Here is a 10,933-nt window from a genome sequence, read left to right as displayed (position 1 = left end):
CTATTAAGCCTATTACTCCAAGATTTGACAATGTGGTGCTACCGTAACCATTTGCTAATGATGGATTAATTAGGCTTAATAGATTCGTCTCGCGAATTAGCCTAGGAGTTCTGCAATTAGTTTTATAATTAGTTCATGTTTAGTCCTCCTAATTAAGCATCCGAACATCCGATGTGACCTGACTAAACTTTAGCGCTCGTTTGTTGTACACTCCTCAAAATAATTGTACTTGTTTAGTTCGAAACGCGAAGAGGTACGGGGTAGATAGCTCGGCGCCAAGATCCATGGCGCCAAGGCTTGGTGCCAAGATCCATGGCGCCAAGCCCCCGCCACATCCGCATCCGCGTCAGCAGCTGCGCATGGACCTTGGCCCTAGGGTGGCTGGCGCCGAGACGTTGTAGCTTGGCGCCAGCAGGGATGGCGTCAAGCTAAGAGTCCATTTTTGAAATTGGTTCCGCCATGAACGTATTTGTGAGAATCTTTCGAAAAAAACGCTAAAAAACAAAAAAAAAGTCGGTCTAATAACCTCAGCGAGCTAGGCATGGTGGTGAGATGTGCCCTGGTCTTCCTCCAGGTATGTATCAGCCCGGCCGGGGCGCGGCTGTAGACGCGCCCGTACAGGTCCTGTGCGGCCGGCCCCGCGCCCTGCGTGTTCACGCGCCGGTGTCGCACGTAACGGCGGCCGTGGCACTGCTGCCCCGCGCGCTGATTCGTCGGGTGCTTAGATCCGCGGCGCGTGCTCACCTGCCTGCCAGAGCCCGACACCTCGCACGGCGCGCACAGTGGTCGGGTCGTCGCCCGTGCACTCCCAGCGCCGCGGGCACCGGCGGCGGTAGCTAGCTGCACCCGGATCGTACGCGTTGCCGGGCAACACACGCAGCTCCGGGCTTCCGTTATCGTAGTCTTGTAGACCAGCCAGCAAGGGAGGTTTTGCTCGATCTGGAGACTGTAGCAAATGCTACCACCAGCCGGCACCGCGGCAGCAGTCCTCGTTTGGTTTTGCACGTACGATCGAGTACGAGCCCCGCTGCCTCCGTCCGCGGCATTGAATCGCTCCGTACGAGCCCCTGCCTGTGCCGCCGGCTCGTCAGCTCGCACGTACGGCTACGGTTTTCAATGGCCATCAACACGGCTGTACGTACGCTTTGTACTGTCGCGCCGTAGCCGCACAACATGAGATTGAGGTTTGAGGACATTCATATCGTGAGTTCGTGACACATGCACTGCATACACACACGGTGTAGGCCGAAAGCAGGGTGCAAGAACATGTTCCCCAATCAGTTTTGACCAAACGCGAGCCGCTCGCCGAGCGATGATCTCAACTTTTGCCCAAGTATTTAATGTTTTGACCGGTTCAAGTGGCGATCGCTGTCGAATAATCCCAGCTGCGATATACAGAAATTGTTGGACCTTTCGCTCGCTACATCATCGCACCCACGATTCGTGGTCACCGTCGTCGTCGTCCCGGCGCCGGCCAAAAGCAGTTCTCCTCGCGCCAATGGGAGCCGAAGGGAATGTCGTCGCCTCTCGCCCCGCTTTCGGGCCGGCGCCAAAGCCATATTCCTCCCTTCCTCGCTCGCTTCCTCCCGCGAGGCACGGCGGCCTATGCTCCCGCGACACATGGCCGGCACAGCCCCCGGCATGGCGGCACCCATGCTCTGAGACTGACGCAGCGCGCGACGCCTCGTGAGGTCACGGCGCGCGGGTACCAGGTATCGTGCCATCACCCGCGGCTCGCCCGTCGCCATTCCCCCGGCCGGTCAGTTCGCTCGCCACTTGTACTCCGCCATACCTTTGGGCGGGCTGGGGGCAAAAGCGAGAGACAGGGATCGAAAGGCCCGGGGCACTCCGATTCGATCGTGGTCGTCCCGTGTCACACGTACCACTCGCCTGTCAATTCTCAATCCACGGTCCCCCACGGGCTCAGCCCGTTCCTGCTGTCCTGGACCCTACCCCCGGGCAAGGTTGTTGGAGTATTAATCTGTCCTCCACACATGCATTGGCCCTACTGCTAGTACGTCCGGCTCCGATCGACCTCCGATCGAGCGAGGTCGCTGCACTGTTGGGGCATGCGTATTTTCTGCCGAGTGCGTGTGGTGGCACCAGTAAACTACCTCGCTCTACACCGTACGCGTGGTGGTGGTGGTGGTCTTTATTTAACTATAGTTTGCAAAAGCCTCAGCATATAACGAGGAGGAGGAGCTGAGGAACTGGGGAGGGACTAGGGAGCAGAGAGAGAGAGATACGGTCACCGTCGTCTCCGCCTTGATCTCCGGCTCCCGGCGGCATGGAAAAGCTCCACCGGCCGATGCGGGGGGTGGCGAGGTGCGCGAGGTGGAGAAGCAGGGCACGTGCATGCATTCTTTCCTCTCGCCGGCTTGGCATTCCGGCAGCGCCGCTGCGGGCCGGTTGCCGCTGGCCGGCCGGCTAGCCCAGCTTGCTAGCTAGCTCCTGAAGCGCTGATGCATGTGCCCTTCTCCTCCACCGTGCGCGCCTCGCCTGAGCAGCTTTTGTGTGTTTGTGAGTGCATGGAAGTAATTTGAGCAAGCAAGACAGCTTTTCACTTCCAACGGGGTGCATGCTGGATCCACAGGTTTTTTTTGAAGCGGCTGCAAAGTAAGTACGCGCGCATGTGAGTGCTATATTTAGCTTCATCATCTCATTGGTTTCTCTTTTGCTAAAGGTTGTCAATTTTGATGGTTTCATGGTTATAGATCTCGCGTAGGCTTAAAATTAAAGTATTCACGATTCTCGCTGCTACTTCAACCGTGCGTGCTTGTTTTTTCTGATATTTTAAACCTCTTGTCGGTCTAATTATATGAGTTTGATGCCTTTTTTTGAGACTACTTAAGTTCGATGGAATTCGATTCTTTCTCTGATTTGCTTTTGCTTGCGAGGTTTGGCAAACAACACATACTGTTCTTGACTAGCTAATAAGATAACAAATTGTGCAGTTCTTCTGTTGTCCTTCCGATCGATCCATTTCTGTGCATGCACCCTCTGTATTTTGCCGTCCGCTTCTGTGCTAATATAAATCAGTAATGCATGAGGTACGAGACATATGATTAGTGTAAGTACAGTAGCAGGATTTACTTATTGTAAGCATTGAGTACTATTGGAAACTGAAATTTCCCTACAGGTATATCTTTTGAAAAAAAAAATCCCTGCAGGTAATTTTTTACAGTTACGACCAAACCGACATGGAAATTCTACATTAGCCTGTCAGTTATTGCAAAATGCACACTATACATCCCTGTAGAAATATATATCCATTTTATCTTTGAATATATATTTGTTGTTAAAAAATTGATATGGACTGCTGAAATTTCAAGATTATTATTGTTTCATCTTTTCTTAACATATTTTTTTTTTGAAAAAATTGTCCGAGAAAATATTACACACATGCTAAAAGTGGCTTCCATGCATGTAGCAACTAATGGTAAAAAACGCTGTGTTTCACTGTCGGGGTTCTTTTACCTTCATCGGATTCTTCTATTCTTCTGCACCTAGCAACACATGAGAATTTCGCTAAATTGGTTATCAAGGCAAGCTAGACCTCCTCTGCACGTAAGATGAAAATGAGAAAAGATTTTTACTGGCTCACCAGCATACCCTACCATGCAATAATGCTTGAGCTAGCTTTATTTGCATTAAAAAATGCGTGAGCTATATGCAGCAAAGCCTTCTTTCAAATGCCTCACCTTTGGCGAGCGAATGATCCAAGTGTTGAACACCGAAAGTGGTTGCACTATTGCCGAAACAAGAGAGTGATGAGCACGGAGCATAGGAAAGGTACCAAAACAGCAGAGAGGTAATCTATAATATAAGTACCGTATACATTATAAGTGTCTATTATTTGGTGTGGGTCAGTGCATCTGCATGCAGCAGGCTCCTACCTAAACTGCAGCATGCATGTGTGAAGCACCAGATCGACCAAAAGTTACCGCTGCACCATTTAATTTTCTGTGTTAACCGCCAATGATCTATCACGAGCAGTGTAAAATATCAGCCAAAGTTAATTTGTCAAATGTCACATTTGCTACAGTGTCCCTTTCGCCAAGTTTCTCTGAGCGTTGAAGTCCGAAAGTCGTTGAAACTTCTGCCCTGACCTGAGTTCGACACTTTTTTAGAACAGAACCCAAGGGTAGTCTCCCATGAGGGCTATATGTCTTAATAGTTATATATCGTATAGTGTACGGTGTGGTTTCTATTACTGTATGGCCCAATATAGTTTAGTATATTTACAGCATGTTATTTGTTCAATTAGCAAGGCAACCTATGCAAATAGCGTGGCTAGATCTGTTGATTTGTCCTTTTAAATACCATATCTCAGTCATTATATATTTATGATTGATTGAGACATAATTTTTAGATTTTCTTCATGAATTTACAGAACACGGTTGCATATGCCTTCGTGATTATGCTTGCACGTCCTCTCTATTGATCATTTCTCATTAGTTTTCTCAATTTGGCTAAACTATAAAAAAGAGCAAAACAAGGAAAATAGAAATTATGTTTTACTTCAATTTGTACTCTTGCAGATCCCTCCATCTGTTGCTAATATCCCTTTCTTTTTTCACACATTGTGCTTCTTGTCTATGTTTTTTATCTAAAATTAGTTATCATAAATCATACTCCACTGTCCCAAAATATAGCTATGTGCCTATGTTTAGCCTTTTTGCCTATGTTTAGCCTCTTTCAGACAGTTTAAGAAGAGTGACTAAAGGTCTAGCATGCCCTTTATTAAACATATCCACTGTCCAGTGATATAAATGCGCGCGAGATTTTGCGCATGGCAGCATTTCTAATGCATTAGTAGTTTGACCATTTATTTCTAGAGGAGGGGTATTCAGGACCGTTTGTTGATTAACTCAACTGTTGGAATTTAAAATGTAGTTATATTTTGGACAAATTTTGAATACTAAACGTAGCTATATTTTTGGACGGAGTTAATACAAAATATGATTTATGATTCACATTTGCTTTCACTGGTAAATGTGGTAATTTATAGTTCTTATAACTGAATATAGAGATTCATTTAACACAGGTATTAAAATAATTAATACATTTGCTTTTTTTGCCCAAGTCAACGCCGAATGTTGCTTTGTAATAACTTAACGTACTATGACCTATGTAACAATATCATATATTTTCTTCCTTTTTTCAATTAAATTGTTGATCATATATTAGTATTGATGTTATTAATCTATTATAACTTAGGCCCAAGACAAATCAAACAATGTAGATCTTTCTTGTCTACCAATTAATAGGGGAATTTTTAACCCTTGAGGAAAAACATGATGGCTTATTTTAATTATTAATCTTGGTGGGGTCTGAATTTGCTTCCCAATATCAATAAAAATAAAAAAACTATTTTTCAAATTTTTATTTTGAATTTTCATATTTATTAATTATATTTGCATATTTATTAATTGTATTTGCATGAACTCTTTATTTAGCTATGTTAATTTCCAATTTGTTTTGAAATCACATGCTGATTTCCTTATTTTTTTAAAAATTCGTAATTCCTTATTTTCAAAAATTCTTAAAAAATTAGAAATTAAGGTATTCCGTACACGAGCCCATATTTAGCATTGCTATAATACACCTGGGTGCATCCTGTGCATAGAATGCACCCAGGCCGGTAGGCGCACCAGGTTAAAGCAACCAGCGCACCCAACCAAACATGCGGTGCGTGCTTCCTAAGTTAATTTGTATCTTCCACATACCACGCCATACAAATCCCACAAGACTACATGCATGCATGCATGGAATATTTTGTTGGTTCAAATCTTTGAAATAAATTTTCTCTTAAACCGTAACTCTGATTGATAAACCATTTGTGCATCCGACTCAAAAAAATATTCTTAACAAAACTAGATCCACTATGGATATTTTTTTATCGTTTAAGCAAGTTGCATATCTATGTACTACCGATTGTAACTCTGTCTACCACCGAGTTGCAACTAGCTATAACTCTGTGTATTATCTGCATCTGATCACTATAATCACATCAAGTTGCAATTCTGAGTTGCAATCATATCTTGTTGCAACTAGAGTAGCAACTGTATTGCAACTGCGTAGTAACTAGTTGCATCAAGTAGTAACTGGGTTGCAATTGGGTAGTAGTAACTTGTTGCAACAAGTAGTGATTGTGTGGCAATGAGTTGCAACAAGTAGTAACTGGGTTTACAACCGGACAAAAACTTGTTGCAACTAGTAACAACGGGGAAACAATTAGGTTGTAACTGGTTGCAACCCATGATAATCGGTTGCAATTCTATTCAGTAGGAGTTGCAAGCATACCTAGTTACAATCAGAATGGTAACTTGGTTGCAATTGATTATTAACTAGTTGCAACTGGAAGTAGGTTATAACTGGTTACAACCCATGCTAAATAGGCTACAATCAAGTTGCAACTGAGTTGTAGATGTGCTTGCAACTCAAAGTACAACTTAGTTGCAATTACATACTTAAAAAAACCTTCATCAAATATAGCCTTCATAGATCTTGTTTTGTTAAGCACATTTTTTCCAACAACCTACTTCAAAGGGATCTAAAATCTTCCAACAACCTACTTCAAAGGGATCTAAAATCGGATCTGCAATTTAGAAGATATCGTATTTTTTTGAATCGAATCAAGAAAAGATTCCATCCATGTACGCTGACGAGCTGAGGTTAGAAGACAAGCTTCCTGGTGGGTGGGTTGACTAGTGAGGTGGTGTCACGTGGTTGGTTGTTTCCATTTAGTTTTGCATGCATGAGCACAGGTTTGACAGGAAAATGTGGGGACACGTGCGGAGTTTGATAGGGTTTGTGCACCCGTTGCGCAGAACTCCCACTTGTCCTCGGCCGCCCGATTCTTAGCGCACCAACGCCGTCGGCGAGGCCCTCCACCGAATTGTGCTTCTAACCTCAACTCGTCGGTAAGCTGTCCTCCAACCATTCTCCCAATTAGATACAGGTAATTGGATGATGAGGTTTCATATTTTTTTTGTTGAGGATTTGATCTTGCATTAGAAGGCTTATTTCTCATATCTTCTGATTTTTAATCGCAACAGCCGCAGCTTGTAGGAGGGTAGCGACCGTAGGCTAGCAAGGATACGGCGTAGCAGCGGCTTGTGGGGGTGCTCGGCACCTGCATCGGCAGGTTTGGGAGGATGAGGTTCCTGATGGAAGAGGAACTGGAGAAGCTCAAAGGTCGTGGACAAGGTTCCTAATGGTGGGTTCGGCAGTGGCTTTGTGTTCTTCGCCTACCTCAAGACTCTCCATGTCCGCTGCAGGACCCTGCCTGCTTGAGCTCTTCAGCTCCATTCTCAGCTTTTCAGATCATGTGATGGTTCTGACCATGATGGGCCCTCTAATGGATTCAGGTGAGTTTATCCATCCCCATCCATGTGTATTTAGGATTGCTAAATATAGAGTACATTCTCTAATTCTGAATTAGAAATGATAATTAGAATAAGCTGTGTGCTAGAGAAATCACAACAACGCCGAGATGAAGCACTGCAGGTTTTGTTTTTCCGTATCCTGATTTCCTTCTTTTACTCTGCAAGTGATTTTTCTATATATTCATAATTTTCCTAGTTTGTGCTGCTTGTTTCCTGTAGCCATGCAATTAATTATTTTAGGATTATCTCATAAGAATAGAATCGTACTTTTCATTTCCTGAACTAGCTCTAGAAATGTTGGAAATTATTCCTTTTTGACAATGTTATATGGAGTTTTGAGCTCCTTCGTAACATTGGAGATTATTCCTGAACTTTGCACTGCTCTTTTATTTTTTGGCAACAACTGAGATGGAGGTGGGCTTAATTGCCTAGTAAAGCTAGCATGTTTTATAACTTTATGTCCTTATGAATGCTACTGATTTCCATGAGCTATACGGCATGCTAGTGTATTATCAGCTCATCTTTAGCTAATGTTCCAAATCAATGCCATCACCGTTGTTTCTTAAATGTTGAAAATACTCATTAGTGATTTGCTTAAATAAAACTCATGGTATTCAACATGTTTACTTTTAGAGACGTAAACTATATCTGATAAGGTTTCTTTCTTGAAAAACTACTTTTATTTGAATTCTTCGTATGCATAATGATACTATATTTTTAGATCAATTAGAATAATAATGATAACTTGCCAGAACCAGGGGTTGCTTATCTTTTGTTTCCCAGTACTTGAACGAATATTATCTTCATCTTAACATTAGCATGGTATCCTGAAAGAAAGATCAGAGCTAATGCTATCACTCCAAAGACATATATAATGATTAGATTTGCCAATCCAAATCTGCTAGCCTGCTAGGTGCAGACCTGGTTGGTTTGATTGACTGATATTAAATAAGTTTGGATCAATATACTTTGCTAATCATTCCAAATGTTTTGAAGCTTTGGACTTCCAAACATTGTGAAATTTTTTTGTGGGAAATAAGCTTTGGACTTATTTTTTGGGGGGCATTGTTGTGGCAACTTCACCTACAACAAATCATGCCAGATTCATGGTGTAGTCTCCGAGGAATGTATTGTAGGATCTGGTCATGCTTACTCTATGAATTTTGTGTTCCTCATAAAATTTTGTTTGGTAAATGTTACAATTTTACTGTTCCTCATTTGAGTTTCTTAATGTGCAACAGCTGTGATTCTGGCCTCCATCGTGGTGGAAGTTGCTTCAGATTGACGGTATTCGACCCCTCAAATCAACCTGTCATTTGAGTTTTGCTGTCAGTAAATCGTGCAATGAATCCATAAAAATTCAAGGGTGGCTAATCCCCTCTTCCATTCATCTATGTTGATTTATATTTTGGTTAAGATTACAACAGCATGGTGGAAGGACTTCGCATTTGCTGGTACCGAAGCTATATTAATAAAGAAATTGTTTTGATGCTAGCTATTAGCCTTGCCAGTAGTTTTGGTGCAGTATACTAATCCTATTTCCAATTCTAACTCTTACACCTGCATCAATTAGTCCTAAAATCTTCCCTTATTCAGAAAGTTCAGATAAAATACTTTTATTCAGAAAGTTCAGATGCAATGCAAAATGGTAATGTTAATTATTATGAGAACTCTTTTTTGTTTTATTTTAGTTTGCACATGGGTGCCATGGTGGCTTCCCTTGCAACGTTACTGCCATCACCTGCGACCACCATGGTAGCCTGCAACTCGTACCTAAGAAGGTAGTAATTTCTGATCCATTCTGTTCAGAAGCCTAGAAAACTGGCAAAGACTTATTAATCTACATGGATTGAACCTACTGTTGTATGATCATATTGGGTGAGTCACCATTATGCCGAGTCATTAGCTATCTATTATATATGAGTGGTTCTGAACTATTTCCATCCTCCTGCAGCTCCAAGGTAATTCGAACAGATTGCTCAAAACAAACAAGATTGAGTTTTGATTGCATTGTGAAAGACATCCAAAAAAGCTGTTAGATGATGGTGAAGGCTGAAATAGCTCAAGGGAGTGTAGAAAATTCATGTTAGTGTGATGGCTCATGTCCTTCTGAGACATCCATTTGTATGCCTGTAATATAACCCTGCTTCATATGACGCGATTATGGATCCCAAAGAAATCATATGCTCATGTGTCATGTAGGTGAAGGCCAGAGTATGCATGTAGCTTATTTGCTTTACTTGTATGCCAATCACTTGTTAGATTGTAGGTTTAAGATCTGTAAATTGTTTCTATACTTAGTTCCATAGAATTTCTGGATCCTAATCTTTTTTATTTTATTCATATAATTAGCTCTATTGATTTTTGGAGGTTTGTAATTTTTTAGTTTTTATACCGTTCATTCATCTTTTCTAGATTTTCCGTGATTTTTATTCTGTATAAATATGTTACTACTTCGTGTTGAATGTATGCATCAGATCTGCACGCATGACAAATTGTGATAATATGCTGAGCAAGTTTAATGTGTATGTTTTTTCTAACATGTACTTACCTAGTAATATGTTGAATAAAGCACTTGCAATGTCCTACAATTATAAAACCAGAACCTTCAAGACTTGAGTGAGAAAAGCAAAGTCCTGCAAGCATAAAAACTAGTCACCGCTAAAATTTACTAAAATTTATGAGAAAAATAATGAGAACCAAAGAGGTCACCACCGCTCACTTCACTCCAAATGAATCTTCTATCTAATTGATATTGTTGCCATTATAAATAGAAAGATTTCTCGGTATATGGTGCATTGAGCGCAAACAGATTTGTTAGGATCTGCAGTATCAAATGATGACACCGGTACTTCGTTAGGTGTTGATTTTTTTATGGAGAAAAACTGGACATAGGGTGCACAGGTCCGGTGCCTAAAGAAAAGAAAAAAATAGAGTTGGATGGAGAACGTAGCCACGTGAAGTGCTCAGGTGCACTGACAAAGCGGGTGTTGGTCAACCTATTGCGCGGTGCAAAAAAAAATAAACCGGGGGTGGGCTCGCACTGAAAGCCTCGGACACGTGGGTGGGGACACGGGTGCGAGGAAAACCGGACGCCCAGATTCAGTGACGGGCAGGCACCCAGGCGCTCAGCACGCCTCGGAGAGGGACTCGGGTACGGAATAAGTTATTCCGTTCCCAGGATATTGAATAGCGGAAGCTATACTCTACGATCATCCATAGATTGGCCACCACCAGCGTCCACCTCCCTGCCGTTACGGCTTGAGCTATCCAGCGCGCGAGCCGAGCGTCAGGAACCGAATTGAAGGTCATTCATTACGGTAATCGATGCCATATTACGAGCGATGTTCATTAATCAACGCTGGAACAAAATTTCGGATCCGGTCGAGATTTCAACCAGATTTCTAACCGGTCTCCATCCAAAATACATGAGTTTAAAAACCAGTAATTTTTTTAATTAAGAAATATTGTCCAGCCTCGAACATCCTTAACTGGATGTCTACAGCCCACACACTTAAAAAAGTCAAGACGCGCATCTCTCA

General features: G+C 42.6%; 1 long non-coding RNA gene across 4 annotated transcripts; it reads left to right on the top strand.

Annotated features, from left to right (window-relative positions):
* Window positions 1-2,087: 2,087 nt before the first annotated feature.
* Window positions 2,088-9,879, top strand: LOC101781708. Of its 4 annotated transcripts, none has more exons than XR_002676673.1 (3): window positions 2,088-7,373; window positions 8,633-8,678; window positions 9,083-9,879. It is a non-coding gene; the product is annotated as an uncharacterized LOC101781708 (long non-coding RNA). The 4 variants fall into 4 exon arrangements; XR_002676672.1 differs by having other exon boundaries at window positions 2,092-6,964; window positions 7,062-7,373; window positions 8,633-9,879; XR_214849.4 differs by having other exon boundaries at window positions 2,102-7,373; window positions 8,633-9,269; window positions 9,346-9,879.
* Window positions 9,880-10,933: the final 1,054 nt, after the last annotated feature.

This window comes from Setaria italica, chromosome III (assembly GCF_000263155.2).
Source record: "Setaria italica strain Yugu1 chromosome III, Setaria_italica_v2.0, whole genome shotgun sequence".
In the NCBI taxonomy this organism is placed as follows: domain Eukaryota; kingdom Viridiplantae; phylum Streptophyta; class Magnoliopsida; order Poales; family Poaceae; genus Setaria; species Setaria italica.
Note: the sequence above shows the minus strand (reverse complement) of the source record. Positions and strands in the feature narration are given on the sequence as shown.